Source organism: Myotis davidii, unplaced genomic scaffold (assembly GCF_000327345.1).
Source record: "Myotis davidii unplaced genomic scaffold, ASM32734v1 scaffold187, whole genome shotgun sequence".
NCBI classification, from domain to species: domain Eukaryota; kingdom Metazoa; phylum Chordata; class Mammalia; order Chiroptera; family Vespertilionidae; genus Myotis; species Myotis davidii.
The window spans coordinates 6,688,271-6,706,590 of record NW_006383018.1 but is presented as its reverse complement, the minus strand read 5'-3'; the positions used below and the strand labels follow the sequence as shown (position 1 = coordinate 6,706,590).

Genomic DNA, 18,320 nt, shown 5'->3' with positions numbered 1-18,320 from the left:
CACACACACACACACACACACACACATATATATATATATGATGCACAATTAAGTCTTTCTGCACAATTACCCTTTCTATAGTATTAAAACATTTTTAAAGTGGAAAAAAAAGTGATTTCTTTTGTAAAGCTACTCAAAGTAGTATTCGTAAGTGGATTCTCACCTCCATAGGTCTGTTAATGGTTGTATACAAGAAGTTAATAGGATTTATCAGTGTTAAAATATCATTAAAATAGAGTGTGGACCTCAGAGGGAAGGCAGGGGAGAGTGGGAGGGTGGGAAGAAATCAACTAAAGAACTTGTATGTATACTAGTAGATGCATAACCCATGGACACAGACAATAGGGTGGTGAAGGCCTGGGGTGGGGGAGGGGAGGGGAGCTAGAAGGGGTCAATGGGGGGAAAAAAGAGGACATATGTAATACTTTCAACAATAAAGATTTTTAAAAAGTTTCTCAAACTCTATAAATGCATATGTTTTCCTTTAGCACATAGAATAAGTACCTCTACAGGTACTTTTATTCACACACACATATATATATATATGATGCACAATTAAGTCTTTCTGCACAATTACCCTTTCTATAGTATTAAAACATTTTTAAAGTGGACAAAAAAGTGATTTCTTTTGTAAAGCTACTCAAAGTAGTATTCGTAAGTGGATTCTCACCTCCATAGGTCTGTTAATGGTTGTATACAAGAAGTTAATAGGATTTATCAGTGTTAAAATATCATTAAAATAGAGTGTGGTAGAGAGGATCCCTTTAGAACTAAAAATAATAATTATATGGCAAATAATAAAATATATTGGTGTCACACAAGGACAGGAAGCAGAGATGGGACTCTTCACCAGGCCTTACTTACCTATATTCTTTAGAATATTTTTCAAATGGTGTCAGATGCTTCTATTATGGGGAAGCCTGAGCACTTGGGACTAAAGAAAGCCGCCAGTGTGGTTTAGCAATGCTGTTCTCTTGAGCTGAACACAGGCTTTTCGGTTTAATGTTTTGGAAGATGCTGCTGCCTCCATTGCCAGAACTAAGGCAATTGGGTATGTGGCTCAGTAACCCTAGAGAAAAAAAAACCCTGAATGGACCTCCAGCTACAACATTCAGACATCCAAACCCTAAAGTATCCTAAGATTAAATTATACTTTGAAGGAAAAAAGCTGACAATAGCTTTGTCACTGCATGCGAAGTTCCAGGTTTACTGTGGCCATGGAGTAATTGTCATGACGTGCCTTTGAAGTAGCTGGAATAAAGGAAAAATTACCCCATTTGACTGATAGAAAAACTGAGACAAGGGCAGCTTACTTGCTTGTGGTTACCCAGAGAATAGTTGGCTGAGACTCCAGGATTCTTGACTCCAAATTCATTGCTGTAACCACCAGACTGAAACCGGCTGCCAAAGGCTGTAATTTGGTCTTGAGGCTGTGGCCATAGTTTAGAACCACAGTAGTGAGGGAAACACACTTTAAGGAGGACCCTGAAAATCTTTCAAGGGAATTATGCTTCTTTATCTATGTTGATTATGCAACGATTGGTATAAGTGAGGGTTCTGGCCCCAACATGTTTGTGGCTTTGGGTTAGGCTGGGGTCCCTTTTGGGAAACTGGGAAGGTTTGCCTCAACCTGGAGCCCAAACTTTTAAACCAATTGTGTTGAGTTTATGATGAACAAATCAATGTATTAACATTATGCTTTTTATTTGGCAGAAGTCATCATATGGCTTGCCATGGATATAGCAAGATGGACCAGGGAGGAGAGGATTGGAGACTTGGAGACAGAGAAAGCATACTTCTTGTGGGCCACACAGTGATCGGGAAATACCCCAAGGTGAGTGTTCTGCAGGGATTTGAATGGGTGGGTATAGGCTTTGCATGGAGAAAATGATTAGTTCTTCCGGAGGCAGAGCATAGCAGAAGCGGGTTTTGTCTCTGGGCACTAGTCTGAAGTTCTAGAAGCAAACATTAAGCATCACGGGGATTGGGCTATACTTCTTTAGGGTTAAGGCTCAAAAACTGGGTTTCACTGGAAACATTCAAACTATTTTTGAGAGAGTAAAGCAATACTATTCCATTGAAACCAGTGGTACCAGGTAATAAGAATCATCGTGTTAATATAAATAATAACTATAGTGCATCTACTCTTTATTTAGTACCTACTATGGGCTGCGAGTTACGTATGCTTTTTATTTTTTTAAAATATATTTTATTGATTTTTTACAGAGAGGAAGGGAGAGGGATAGAGAGCCAGAAACATCGATGAGAGAGAAACATCGATCAGCTGCCTCCTGCAAATCCCCCACTGGGGATGTGCCCGCAACCAAGGTACATGCCCTTGACCGGAATCGAACCCGGGACCCTTCAGTCCGAAGGCCGACGCTCTATACACTGAGCCAAACCGGTTGTGGCACGTATGCTTTTTATATTTACCTTGTTCATTCTTTACGACAGCCCTGAAATATAGGTTTTACATTTTATAAATGTACAAACTGAGACTCAGACCCAGTCACAAGGATACATGGGATGTTGAAGGGATTTGAATCCAATACTCTAATCCCACTGCCCATGCTTTATGGGCAGAGTGATTGTCTCAAGTATCACAGCTCAGTCGGGGTTGTTGACTAACTAGTTAGTATAATTGTCAAGGTGGACTTATCATAAAAAGATATGTATTGTGATTTTTAAATCATTCTGACCAATAGTTTTTAAAGGTATCATTTGGCCTAGAAATAATTGACATAATTGATAGAGCAGACTGATTATTAAAAGATCATAGAATTGAATGAAAGTAGGATGACTGTCCTGGTCTGACAGGTATAATTTATTTACAAATAGTGTTCCCTCTCATTCTCAAAGGTATCCTGATTTGGGCAAAAAATTATATGGCACCCTCTGTATAAGAGCCTTGGAGTTCCATATTCTAAATTGGAACTGGCCACATTAACTATACCAATAGACTTAATTAGAATTGCAGGAATTGGTGTCTGACTACCTTTGAGTATAAAGGTAAAAATTATTCACCAAAAATTATTCATCATTTCTGAGGGAACAATTGTTCCACAAGTTGAAAGCTCTGTGTAGCCGAATAGATGGTAGCAACAAAGTGACAGCAGAAGTTAAGTTCAGTTCCTTTGATCAAATTTATCTATTTCTGTGCCAGCACCACATTAATGCAGTATATAATAAGTCTTTATATCTGATGGGGCAAGTTATCTCATCTTATTTTTCTTCTCCAGGAATATCTTAGCATTGACTGTTTGTTCTTTTAATATAAATTTTAGCATCACTCTGTTGAATCCTAGAAGCAACTTGTTCAGATTTGATTGAAATTGCATTGAATTTAAGGAAAAAATTGGGGGGAGAATTGATATCTTAATGATTTGGATTCCTTCTAATCAGGAATGTGGCATTTCCATTGATTTATTAGGTCTGAATGTCTTTCAATAAAGCTTTATGGGTTTCCCCAGAAAAATTTTGCATGTCTTTTGAGAAGTAGTTACGAATAAGGGCTAAGAGTATGGAATCTGGCACTGGAAGGACTGTGTTTGAATCCTGCCATTTACACAATTGTGTAAACTTATGTAACCTCTCTGTGCCTCAGTTTCTTCGTCTTTAAAATGGGGATAATAATTATGCTTACTTCAAAGAGCTATTGTTAATAGTAAATAAATTAATAGGTAAAGCAAATAGAAACATGTCTGAGAAATGATAAAAAATATATAAGTATTTGCTGCTAGTATTAGTTATCCCTAGGTTCCTTTGAAATGACATAGAATAACTTTTTTGGTAATTACATTTTTGTATTTCTGTATACAGTATAGACATGCAATTGAATTTTTACTTTTATATATTGATTTTAAATTTAATTCTGTGGTGGTCAGGTATCATTTGTTAGAAACTTCTTGATAATTATTCTATGGCCTATATTTGATCAGTTTTCATAAATATTTCATGAGTTCTTTAGAATATATATTTTTAAGTTACTAGATTCAGATTTCTCTACATGTTCGTTAAATCAAATTTATGAATTATGTTATCCAAATCATCTCTTTTAAGAAGTATGTTGGTTTCACTAGATCAGTGGATAAAATTGAGTTAGTAATATAGTAGATCTCTAAATAGTTTAAAATTTTTTAAATGCCTAGTGTAAATTATACAACCACTATGAGGCTTCTCAGCTAGATAAAACATTAAGTTCCTTTCCTTTTTACTGGGATTAGATCAAGTCCTTATGTTCAGAGTGGCAGTTATTCATATTTCTGATTAAAAAAAATAAAGTTATTGCACAACAAAGTGCAACTATATCTCTACTAGTTTTTTTTTCCTTTTCATCTCTTAGTCCTATCAGAGATGGAAAGAGGTGTGTCTAAATTCCCCACTCAGAGAAAGGATTTGTCCATTTCTCTCTATGGTTCTATCAACTTTAGATTTATATCATTTGAAGCTATTTTATTAGTTACTAGAGGTCCGGTGCACAGATTCGTGCACCGGTAGGGCCCCTCAGCCTGGCCTGCACCCTCTTGAAATCTTGGACCCCTAAGGGGATGTAGTAGTGCGTGAAGTGGCAGGTGGCGGGGGAGGAGCCCAGGCCGGGTTATGCTCCTGCTTATCCTGCTCATCCTGGCCCCACTGTGCCTGCTGCCACTGCAGTTCAGTAGCATGCTTCTGTGGAGGCGGGAGAGGCTCGCACCACTGCAGCTGCACTTGCCAGCCATGATCCCAGCGTCTGGTGCCCGTCAATCAGCTGAGCGACGCTCCCGCTGTGGGAGTGCACTGACCACCAGGGGGCAGCTCCTGTGTTGAGCATCTGCCCCCTGGTGGTCAGTGTGCATCATAGTAACCAGTCAAATGGTTGACTGGTCATTTAGGCTTTTATATATATAGATATGCATTTTTAGAACTGTTATATCTTCCTTGGGAGTTGAAACTTTTGTCATTATGTTGGGATGCTCTCTAGCCATAAGAATGTGTTGTTGTTGTTTTGTCTCATACTCTATCTTATTCTCTATTATTATGACTATTCCAACTCTTTTAATTAGTATTTGCATAGTGAAACATAGTTTTCTTTTTCTTATGCTTTCATTTTACATTGTTCCATGTCGTTAGGTATGTTTTTATTGTACTGCTTATAAGTAACATAGAGTTGGATTTTATTTATTTTTAAATATTTTTACTGATTTCAGAGAAGGGAGAGGGAGAGAAAGATAGAAACATCAATGATGAGAGAGAATCATTGATTGGCTGTCTCCTGCTTGCCCCCTACTGGGGATCGAGCCTGCAACCTGGGCATGTGCCCTGACTAGGAATCCAACCCAAAACCATTCGGTGCAGGAAACAATGTCCAACCAACTCAGGAGATGACACCCAACCAACTGAACCACAGTGGCGAGGGCCTACCAACCATTTTTTTCTTTCTTTATTGATTAAGGTATTACATATGTGTCCTTATCCCCCCCATTGTACATCCCCTCCCCCCGCACATGCCCTCACTTCCCTGGTGTCTGTGTCCACTACCAACCATTTTTAATGAAATTGCTGTATTGTTAGAAGTGGGTCAGAGACAGTTACACTGATGCAACTAGACACAGCTACCAGGCCTCTGCTAGATGGAATGGTACCTTTGTGCAAATTAGAAAAGAGCGGCCCCTTCAGGAGGATATGAGGTATTTATTTAGTGAGCAGAGAACATGGTGTGGAGAGTGGGGCTCAGGGTGGGTTTTAGTCACTTTGTTGCGACCTTAGCTGGGTGCTTTCCACCAATCAGAGCACCCCTGAAATGGTAAGACCTTTGGTGGCAGGGCTCAGTGTCAGGACCCGAGGCAGGGGGAGGGAGTCCAAGAGGGCTTTAGGACAACAGAGACTCTTCATGTTGTGCATTAGGGAAAGCCCATTGTGCTTTAGGAAACACCACCTTGTTGATAAGCTGGTCTCTTCAACCACACTTGTACACAGAGACTCTGCCCCATTTCTGGATCACTGTCTAACATAGAGACAACTTATGGGTCCTGTCTCCTAGGAACTGCATATGAATTTAACCTTTACTTTTTTTTACACGCTCTCTTTCTTAGAGGGCATGTGTTCACATAAGAACAAATTTTTACTGTTGAAAAACATCCACGTGGTTTAACCATTTGAATCAATAAAGAAATGAAAGGACTGTACATTAGAGATGTTCAGCATTCTTTATTTTGTAAAATATGTACATCAAGCATTCCTGGCCACCCAAGTGGGTGCTTAGATACTAACCAAACCCAGGGAAAAGACAGGCATTGAGATTTATACTGAGCCTTTTTTTTTTTTTTTAGTGGGTGTCCACTATGTGCCCAGGACTAGGCTGGCACCAATCATTGTATTTACAAAGGTACAAAGGAAGTATTAGCAAAATGCTAGCATGGCAATCCCTGGGCCCTGAAGCCGGGAGTGTTGCACTCCATTGAATCACACATAGCATCCTCTGATTTCACTTGGGATCCATCACCCTAAATAACCTAATTGAGTGTCATAATTGATTTGGGAGACTCATTTCCTTCCCTGGAAATCATTAAAGGTGGCCACGGCTTGCTTGAAGCAGCACTTTCTCTAATGGAATCCCCTGGACTAGTTTATGAGGAAGAAAGGCCCTGTCAGCAGGTGGCTGCTGAGCCCTGCTGGCCGGAGGCTTGCCCAGACCTCCCCTCTCCACAAAGGCGGCCAGTAGCTCCTCAGGCCTCCCCATAGGGCGCCTTTCAGAGTGCACAAAAAGGGCATATTGCCATTCCTAGTAGAAGCAGCCACCCTGGGCAAAGGGCTGGCCATTGACGGTCCTCTTGGCCATCACCCCAATTAGTGAGACACATTGCTTGCCACTAAAGAATTTCCAGCAGGAAACTCTTTTGTGAGTGGCTCGACTTCTCCCTTGTTTGAAATACCTAGATATTGTGACTTCTTTTTCGAAGCCAAAGTTAAATTCCTAATTAAATCCTTACCTTTGAGGTTTTCCAGCCAACTGAGAAAACCCACTAGGGGTGTGGCCCTAAAGAATTTGCAGTTCCTTGTTTGATTTCAGCAGTGAGTGGGGAAGCTGGGAGCTCCCCTCTCACAAGAGATGGGACTCAAGAGAGATGGTTCTCCTTTCCCTAGATTTTGATCCCTCTTGTACTTAGTTTAGGGTAGATATAGCCTGAGCCAAAATATGAAAGAGTGGCATCAAAGACTCATAAAAATGCTAACATATAGGGTCACAAACGGAAAGATGTCTGAGATTTAGTTTTGTGACGTTCATTCATCTCAGCAAGTACCTTTTCCCTAAGATGCATCTCTGTCTGCAGTGGAAATTTCCATTTGAAATACAGCCCCTACAAGTATAAGCCAACCCCAATTTAGAATCATCTCCATGGCCCTGAGATAGCTTCAAGTCTATAAGTGACATTTCTAAAGTCATCTAAGGAAAAATGTTCCTGTCATTGGTGAGATGGAAAGGTTGCTCTAACCTGCTTTTGGTTTAACCATTCTCGCTATTCTTCCATGCATCCAATTTAAATTTTCTTCCTGCCATTTAACTTTCTTGTCTCTGTGGAGATGAATAACAGATGTTTCATATTTTTCAGGGTTTAAAGACAATATTTCTTTAAGGTATATAATCACAATTTTATACTGTGGACTGCATATTTTTGTAGTCACAGCTACAGCCCAATTTATAAATTCACCCAACTTATAAATAAGCCCAACTTATATATTTTATATTTTTTAAAATTTATTTTTATATGTAATATATTTATAACATGTGCATTCCTCATCTGGGCTACATCAGCCCCAAGAGTTGAAGAACGTGCATGTTAAAAGTGCTAAAGTATGGCATTCTATTCATCCCATTCTCACAGATTTTATGGGATTCAGGGGTTATTTTTTCCAATTCACCTAACATCACTAACTAAATAAATCTAGATTATTTTTTGATGTATAAAGATAGATTTCTAAACACTAATCCTGCACTTAGATGAAAGAATCCTGCTTTTATTTTACTAAGTCTAAACTGACTCTTGAAGACTAAAGAAAGCATAATTTTTCATGGAAGCTGCTGAAATGCAAAATTAATTAGGCCAGGGGAGAATGGACATGGGGATTAAACTGTCATGCTAGGATTTGGATGGTCAGTGACAGACCAGGTGGGCTCGGGAAGTCAGGATGGGGTGGGGGGTTGATGTGTTCAGTATATCAGAAGCAGCAAAAGGGAATTTGGTAGAAGCAGTGATGGTCAGGCAAGGGAGTGAAGCTTGGGGAGATGAGCCAAGCTGGGAGAGAGGAATGCTTAGGCAGTAGGATGGGGTACTTTGGTTAAGGGAGTGGGGACTAGGAGGTTTGGGAAACCAAAGGCCAGGAGCTGAGATTCTTGACCCAACTTTTTGCATCGTAAAACCCTTTTGTCATCTTATTCTTCATCATGTTGAAGTTCCTTTTTTAGCCTTGATGATCATAAGAATTATTATTCATGAGCAGAGACTCTGGCTTCCACTATGATCTGGTTCTTGACTATGTCTATGGTTTTTTCTCTCAAGTCTACCTAACATGAATTCCATTTGATATTCCAGAAAGACCTCCTCAATTATTGTCTTATACTTATTTTAAGTAACAATATCTTATCTTTGAAAAAATATCATCTGCCATTTTAATAAGGCATGGAAAATTATATGTATATAAAATAGTTTTTAAAATAGGATTCTTAAAGGAAGAGCCTAACACCTTTTCCAGTGTGGAATTTTACATTCTCTTGATTCCTGGTTTATTACCACTGTGGCCACAGAGGTGACATTTCCTTCAAGGTTTAGGAAATTTATGGCAATACTAATAAAAACCAATTCTTGACTTGCCACCCACATGCTGCTTGATGCTGTTCTTCTGATGGACCTGGAGACTGTGGCATCTTAGATTCCTGACTCTGCTGTTATTCATCCCACCCACCTTTCATTTTTCTCCATGAGTAACTGCTTTCCTCTCAGTCCTAGTAACCCAGAGGCATTGAAGTCCAAAGGCAACACTCAAATGGAAACATAAACCCTAGAACCTCACACCTGAACACACCGTAGAGGCAAACTTAGCCAGACTAACTCTGGGAAGTAGTTGCTATCAAATTGCATAGATGAGAATAGCTTTATACCAAAAAATTAAAAACAGGTCATTCCCTAAAAAATAGAGAAAACAAACAAACCAGAAATTTATGTATTTTGAAATGATTATAGCTGTCAGGCCAGTTTTTTACATGGTGAGAATATTACATCTTATTTGTAGTTTTGAGTGTGTGTGTAGTTCTGAGTGTATGAGTCCTTCCATTTGTTTTTTATTTAGAAAACAGTGGTTCTCATTGGAATTCTAAGTAATGCCTTTCAGAACAACCCTACAGTGTTGTTATTGTTACAATTGTTGTTTTTCTTCAGTATTTGAAATCTTTCTACCCTTTCATGGGAAAGCTGTCAGAAAAGTCCTGAACTCAGTCTCCCCAAATGGCTGTGCCTCCTGACAACGGATCAGCACAACCCAGTCAGATATAGGATTTGCCGGCAAGGTGTTTCCCTCACTGCCTGCAGAGCTTGCCTAGGAGGTTGGAATCTTCTCACCAGTTTGGCAGTAATGTAACATGCCAGGCCAGTGAGGACTTTCTGACAGCTGGTGAATGAGGACTGCACGGAGTCTTGTGTAGCAGAGTGTCCCACCGTTTGTTTTGTGGATCCTTAGTTTTGCATGAAGACCGTAGGAAAAATATTTTTGTGGTCCACTCAGTTATGGAAACCTCTGCCTTTGAGCTGTTTATAGATTCACAATACACATTAGCATGAACATGTTCGAGACTTCCTGTGCTTACCAAAAACTCTAACTTTGTTTAGTTTAGTGATTTCCAAATTTGTTTGACCACAGAATATTTTTTTGGAAATATTAGTAATATTTCATGGAAATATTAGTAATATTTCTGTAACTGCCAGGTTACAGAAAACACATAGGATGGACCATGTTAGGAAGATGATCAGATACATAATGGAAAAAAGGATGGATTTGGAGTCACAGTTCTATGTTCAAATCTATCTGCTGTTTACTAAAAAAACAAACAAACAAAAAACTCAAAACACACACACACATGCGCACACAAAAACTCCAACAATTTTAAATTTAGATCTCCAAACCTTTTTCATCTTTGGTCTCCTCATCTGAAAACTGGAAATAGGAATACTATTTACTACGCACAGTGCTGGTGGCATCAAAGCAGGCGGTTGTGAGAGGACACAGGATTATTACTTGGTACAATTTTAGTTGAATCTGACTCTTCTTAAGGAATGAACACTGGGGCCAAATGGTACAATGGAATATATGGCACAGAGTGATCTGCAGAAGCTCCACTTACATGTGTGCTCTTGGTATTGCCTTCATGCAAGGTAGAGCTGGATGTAATTAAAAGGATATGGGTAGCCCTGGCTGGGTGGCTCAGTCGGTTAGAGCAGGATCCCATACAACAAAAGGTTGCAGGTGTGATTCCTGGTCAGGGCATATACCTAGGCTGTGGGTTCTGTCTGGTCAGGGACCATACGAGAGGCAACTAATTGATTTTTCTCTCTCACAGTGGTCTCTCTCTCTCTCTCTCTCTCTCTCTCTCTCTCTCTCTCTCTCCTGTTCCCCCATTTCTCTCTCTAAAAACATTTTTTTTGGGGATGAAGATTTAAAAAAAGAAAAAGGATATGGGCATTTCTATGGCACCAAGTTGGCCATCTTCAGAGTTGGTTGAGATTGGCCATCTTACATTACAAAAGATAAAACTAACTGCTCTCACAATACTGGACCAACTGTATGTTTCACTAAAGGCCAGAAAGATGATTGAGTGTGGAGATTTGGTGGCCTCTTTCCTCAGGAGAAAATTCACAGTTTTGTTTGTGATAATTTTATTGTATAACCAAGCAGCTACCATGGACCAGAAAATCTTTTTTTTAAAATGATTTTGTGACTTTTTCATAGTTTGGAGAATATTTTTATCTGAATATTTTGTTGTACCTCAAAAAATTATCTTAGTTTTCTAACCTCTAATTTAAATAAAAACATTAGTTAACAAGCTATCTCTACAGTACAACATATGGATACATGAGTCCATTGTTAGATCTCTCTACTAAAAATCAATTCACCTTCATTAACGATGCTTTAATTAGAAGTCCTCGAAGAGCCTCACAAATGAATTATGGTAAACGTGAAGCTGCACTGCCCAGAGCCTCCCTTGAGATGTGCTGCTCTCCAACATTGAGGAGGGCCACCAGCAGAGTCTTCAGTTCTCAGCTCCTGAAGAACCCACCTCAGCTGCTGAGACGCATCTTTATGGAGGTTAGACCCCTTTAAGATTTTTCCACATCCAATGACTGATCCAGGCAGGGCTAATAAAACTCACCATTTTGGTGCCTAATGTAGGACCACTCTGAGGGCCAATGTGAGTTTTAGTGCCCCCATTGGATAGGCCAAGGCTTTATCAGGCCTGGATTATAATTCTACCTGCAGTGTTCTGCAAAAAAACTGACAGGCAAAAATAATTGCAGTTGAACTCTGCTCAATCCTACTTCCTTCAGTTCTTTCCACAGGCAGAGATTCCCACAATCTCAGCATCGGCTTTTGGATAAGCCAATCTGTGCCATCAGTTGGCACTTCTTTATATCTCCTAAGTATCTGTTTGGTATTTCATGAATACAGCATTCATTCTCTAACTTGATTATTATCTCTTTGTGGGTTAGAAATATATAGAGACTTCTACATATATGCCACAGTTTTTATTGCTGTGCCGTAGACATGGAAGATAGCTGTTAAGTATATTATGAATGTAATGATATGTATTTTATGCAGATGTATAGCATACTTCCATTGTAGAGAGACTTCTGTACTGATCAAATGGTCACAAATTAAGAGAGCCCTGTTAGAACTCTGGAAATTCTGTCAGTCCTGTTCAATCTTTTTAGTGGCTCTCTTAATGTCCACTTACTTACTCTGGAAATTTCCAGTCTGAGGTTCTCTCTTCCTTTCCTTTTCCTTTCCTTCTGTGTCCAGAGTTAACACTGATGTCCAGAATTCTTCCACCTATATCCTTTCACATTCTTCTATGATAGCTGAAATTATATATTTTTTATGAATTCTTATTCACAGCAACCTTCTTGACTAATGCATTCAAAAATTGTGAATGCTATTTCCCCCATAAATAGACCCATTTAGACAAATAACTGCTAAGCATTTTTTTCCTGTGAATATGTAAATAGGTTAAAAATGAAGATGCTGGCAGTGTTGTGTGAATATTATTCCAACATTACACTTAAGATCCTTTCAGCACCATTTGCTAACATTTTGTACTCCTAGCCAAAGTGCCAAAAATTGCTCTCTCCTCATGCAATTTTCAAAAATTTCACTGGCACAAAATGAAGTAAAATCTCTATCTGCAGGAGAGAGCAAACTTCATTTAGCATGTTTTACAAAGTGCTAAATAGGTTTTCTATTTTGGGAGCGGAGAGGCAGGATGTGTGCTTCCTGCTATCCTGATCAAACATTGGCAATGCCGTTCCCCGCGAAGTGCACATTCCAGGTTGTCTTTGGATATATTAACATAATACTTGTTATTTTATTCAAAAGAAAAGGAAAAAATTACAGTGTGTTCAAGGAATGTGATGTCAGTATTGGAAGGTATTTTTCCTTGTCTTTAATTTTTTTATGATTTAAAATAAAATAATGATTATGGTCCCAGTGAGAAGCTTTTGTATTCAACTGGTTTCAAAGTTGGAGCTCTTATTTTCTATTTTCTAGTGCATCAACGGAAAAATAAAAAGTGTCATGGTCTCACTGCTGAGAAATGTATGACCCTGGATCACTAGCATTATTTCAAGTAGTCCATCATAACTGCCTGAATGAAAGCATACTTGACTAAATAGTCACTGAATATATTTTCTAGGAAAAAAGCACTTGTCTCACAACATAATAACAACAAGAAGAGTAACTAATACTGATTGATTGCTCATAGTTTTCCAGGCATTATTCTGATCTGTATTATCTCATGGCCTCACATCCGGCCTCTGAAGGCAGGCCTGTTAGTATCCCCATTTTATAGATGAAAAACTAAGACCAGGACGTTAAGGAACCTGGGCAGGCTAGTGAAACATGAGCTGTGATTTAGATAGAACTTAGTTTGACTCCAGACCCTGCATTTTTTACTACTATGCACGAATAAAAAGAGTGTGCAATGATAGGACCTTACACCTCTAGTGGAATTTGCCATTCAGTCCATAAGCAAACTTGGCTGAGGAGCATGGAAACAGAGAATGAGGGGAGGAAGCTGGAGAGCACACAAGACATAGAAATATGACTTTTTGGTAAACACCTCCATATTTACACCATAAACACATATGCTGAGAATATTCGACGTTTTTCCAGCTTTTCCCAATGCTTGTATGTGGCTTTTGTCAATATTCAGCTATTGTTTGAAAGGAAAGTTCCTTCAATGCCAATGAAGGTTGAAGAATTGACCTCAGCAATTAATTTTTGGAGAATTAATGATGCTAGTGAGCGTGAGTCCTTTCTTTACAGATATCTGCTAATTAACTCACCTTCTCAGAACTAGTGAACAGAAAGAAGAGATGAGTCATGAGATAGAGGATCAGAACTTGCTCCTGCCAGACATCGTGGAGGCACAGCTCCACAACACAGTTGCTGCTTCTGGAAACTTCCTGAGCATTGCCCAAGCTGACTGCTACCCTTCCGATCATTTAGAGGAGCAAGCCCTAGGAAACCATGGGCCTGTAAGGAATTGTGGCCAGTGTCGTGTTACATCTTTGGAGGTGGGATCACCACAAGGTAGTGGGGGATAAGGAAGGAGACTGTTAAAACCTGGAATTGGACTTTGGACAATGAACATTATCACCCAGGCTTCCAGCTGGAGATTTAGATATTTGCAGCTAACAAGGAAAAAGAGGTGAGCAAAAGGCAATCTCTTATAGTTAAATATAAGCTTTCTATTGTTCTTACCTTATTTAAGGATAACTATAAAAATATAGAGCCCATGGGAAAAATAGTGAAAAAAAGTGTCTTGCTGAAGACTTGAAAGAACAGAGACTGCTCATCACTGAAAATGAGCAATTGAAGGATCCTGGGAAAAAAAAGTTCCAACCATTGTTTGGAATTCCCAGTTAAAATCAAGAAAACAGTCTCTATGAAACAGGAAGTAAAAGTAATAAAGAGAAAGAATAACAGACATCAGGATGAGATCAAGAAGTAGATGAATCTGATGAGAAGGAATTATAAGAACTAATAAAACAACGGTGAGTTTAAAATATATATATGTATATAGTTACAGAAAAAAAACCGACAAAACTTAATTTGGTACACAGGAAATACACTCATTTTTGTGAAGGATTAACTTGAGAACCTTTCCTGAAAAGGTAAAATAAGAAACAAAGGTGAAAATGATATAAGAAAAAAAGGACAGGAAACAGAAACCCAAACCGAAGAAGCTATTATTGCGGGAGGAAAGAAAACAATTTCTAAAGATGTAATTGAAGAAAATTTTCCTGAACTGAGACCATTTTGCATGTGCAAATTGATATTATAAACTGAAATCTACATAATTACAAAGTGACATTCAAAAATTCTATAAACTGTAGGTACAAAAAATTTATTCTGTTAATGAGTAAAAGACAGGCATTTTCAACCTTCTCTGAATTCTAGAAGGCAGTGGATCCATGTCTAGCCTTAGTACTGTCCAGTAGCACTCCCTGTGATAACAGAACTGCTCTGTATCTGTGCTATAGAGTGTGGTAGCCATTAGCCATATGTCAGTATTGTGTCTAGGGAGCTGAAATTTTCATTTTATTTAATTTTAATTAACTTAAATTTAAATAATCCCATGTGGTTAGTGCCTATATATTGGACAATAGAAGTTTAGAGTTTTGAGGTTAGGATTGTGACTTAGATTTTTATTCCCATCAAGGTGGTCTGTCTCATATGTAGAAAATTGAAGAGCTTTTCTGCATATTCATGAACTGAGAAAATATACCACCCAGGAACTTTGACGAAAATCTTCCAAGATCTACTCAAACTGTGATAAAAATAAAGAAAAGTTAAGATAGTAAGAATGGAGAAGCTTTATTATAGAAGGCCTAATGGTGACCACTGAAAATAGAAAACATAATATAAAACCAGAACAATCAAGACAATGACCTGTACCTGCATCTCCAAATTATGTTAGCAAAAGCAGAAATGAGTTTGAGGCATACTAAATTCTTTTTTTTAAAGATGTAATTTTCTTCTTAATCAGACAAGAGGAAAAATATGAAATGGCTTTGCATTTGTACAAATTGAGTTTAAAACACAACTATAAAAAACTGGAGAAGATAAAAGTAAAGAAATATATTCTTCTTCACTCAGAGAATAATCTATAGCATTCAATGCTTTCATTATTAAAGAACAAAGAAAAAATGTAAAGAAGTTAGGGAAAGTACAATAAAGGAACTTTAAGAAAATTAGAAGACAGAAATACTAAATTATTAAAACAATAATTAATATACCAGAAAATAGATGATGGGATGAAAATAAACCTGAGTTGGTTGTTTGGGAAAAAATAACTAATAAGTAAATCTCTAGCTAAGTTAATCAAAGAAAAAAGAAATCCAAACAGCTAAAATTATGAATGGGAAATGAAATATGATGGTGGGGATAAAATAGATTTATATTTAAAGAAAGAGAGAGTAATACATTAAAACCTTAAGAGTTATAACACAAAGGTGAAGCCACACAAACACCTAAGAGAAGTTAAGAAAAAAGTGTATGACTCCTGGTTACTGATCATCTAGTAAAACTCTGAAAATTAAAGGATTTGACAAAATGGAAGATCATGGTGACTGGATCATTATGAGCAGTATCATTGGGGTAGGAAGGCAGAATTTGTACCTCATTGAGCAACTATGGGAGAAATTCACAGGACATGGTAACTGACCAGTGGTTACCCCAAGGGCTTGTCAGGGGCAGTTGGTATTAGGGGAGAAACCCAAAAAGATGCCTTCCTTTCCCCTCAGGAATGTTTACTCATCAAATGAATAGAGGATAAGAAGTAGTATGTACTAGTATATAACCCAGGATCTCTAAGGTGTGTGCACAAGCATGTGTGGGTCCCCAGTCACCCTGGGAGATCATAATCAGTTATTTACAAAAGCCCTGGATTCTTTCTGAATCTGTTTCCAGTGCTCAAGTAGCCTATCCGAGTCTAATTAGAGAAGGGTTAGCCCTGATTACGTTTAAAAAAATGTGGTTGGTGAAAGAGGCCACAAAATGAAGACTTCTGAACTGGAGTTGGGTGGAGACACCACTCCTCTCTGTTTTACACGGAGGCTATGTCTGCTGTGGGTTGTGGAGATTCACGGGATTAGTCCATTGCTCATGTTCAAGTCCACCTAGAATTGCATGCTACAAAGATGAGAAGGAGCTGGATTTCTGCATCTGACTCAGCAGAGAATGGAGGTTCCTTCTTGTGATTAAGACAAGTACTCTCTGGGTGAGAAGGAGGAGTAAAAAGAAAAAAAATAAGCAAGTAAGAGATGATTCAAAATTCTACTTATTTGTGACTCAAACAATGAGTTTAAGGCTATTGTTAGCTACTGACCCTGGCTCTTCACAGTTCCTAGGTGAGTGCAACAGAGGAATTGATCTGATATGGAGAGGGTATGACTGCTCTGCTGCTATCAGGAAACCCAGGAGGTCACCAGTGTGTACTTAGGCACAGAAAAAGAACAGTTTTAAATGTCACTGGTGTTACATCTTTTTTTTCTGGATGTCTCAGTGATTGACACACATTTCCCTTGTTCCTGATCAAAAATAGAAGGCACTTCTCATTCTATCTCTCAAAGCATCAAACAGTGAGTCCCAAGCTTTGTAATCTTCAATTTACAACCTGAAGCCAGGACAGCAAGGTATTGTCTGGGTGCTTTTAACATGTTAGAACTTTCATTATTTAACTTTTTCCCCCTTGAAATGCATCTCATTGGTGGCAAACCCTTTTTTCTGCTTATATTTTTATTGAACTTTATTTTGATGCCAATGGTATGTGCTTGCTTGTATTTGCTGTTTCATTTCAGGATGTTGGCTCTTAGCAAAGCAGAATGAGGATCCCAGTTCACTCTCAGTTCAAGTACTGGATCATGTGCTTCCGCATAAGATGAAAGCGATACCTCTCCTATAGTTTTCCTCAGTCTAGTTATTCTGCTGTGAACCAGCTGGGCATGGGCAAATGGCCCCTGTTTGAACCATGCACTCCCTTTCTCTGGTTGTCATCCCTTCCTCATATCAGCCTGGCTAATTCTTACTCTGATTCCTGAATGTTACCTTGGGTTGTCTGTGTTTGCTGGATTTATTCAGATTGTCTTCTCCAATTCAACAGCCTGCCTTTTCTCTACCTCTCCTAGCTCCCAAGAGGAACCGCAAGCTCGTCTATGTACTTTTCCTCTAGCAACCGGTCACAGAGATCACTGCTAACAGCTACAAATGAACAGTATATTAGCAGACACTGTCTGCACTTGATGTTTGGGCTGGCTGCCTCATCATTTGCTAATTTTAAATATCCTCATGTGGCATTGTTTCCAAACTCGGTGTTTAATGAGTTCTACTTAGCCACATTCCTCCAATCTGCCTGTTCCCAGATGACTTGTGACCAAGACTTTTCTAAGTACCTTTCAGAGAAGACCAAAGACAAGAATTCCTATTTAATTGGTACTTACCTTTATTCCTTGAATATCCCTTTTGCTCTGTCATTTTCATGTGGTGCCACAAATTCCCCTCTCTTCTAGGACACAAAAGAACCTCTTCTTATTGGAGAAACACAGAAGATGCTCTATAAATTCTTACACTTCCTCATTCTTATTTTACATTTGACCGACCATATTTTTCTTCTTATTTAGGCAAGCTTTGCTTTTTAAGTGTAAGTGTTCTTCTAATTACAAAATAAATACATATGTGATAAGCTCAGAAAATATAGAGTATCTCCAGTGAAGAGATATGAAATCACTTATAATCTCCCCAATTATTATTTACTATTCAGTTTATATCTTCCTAACCCCTTCTCTATGTATGAACACAATTAGGATCATATTGTACATACTCTTTGTATTTCATTTTCACTCAACAATTCATCATTAATATTTCCTCATAGTAATAAATATTATACCACATTATGATTGTTAATGGTTACATAGGATACAATACTCCCTAATTTAATAAACCAGATCCCAATGAATATGTTAATGAACTTGATTATGGTAATGATTTCATAATATATATCAAATCATCATGTATAC

The 18,320-nt window shown here is 38.3% G+C and overlaps 1 long non-coding RNA gene across 1 annotated transcript in view; it reads left to right on the top strand.

Moving 5' to 3' along the window:
* Nucleotides 1–18,320, top strand: part of LOC107181735 — a 44,175-nt gene that overhangs the window by 12,088 nt on the left and 13,767 nt on the right. The window contains exon 2 of the long non-coding RNA XR_001512441.1: nt 1,714–1,834. This is a non-coding gene — a long non-coding RNA (uncharacterized LOC107181735). The remainder of the gene's footprint in view (nt 1–1,713; nt 1,835–18,320) is intronic.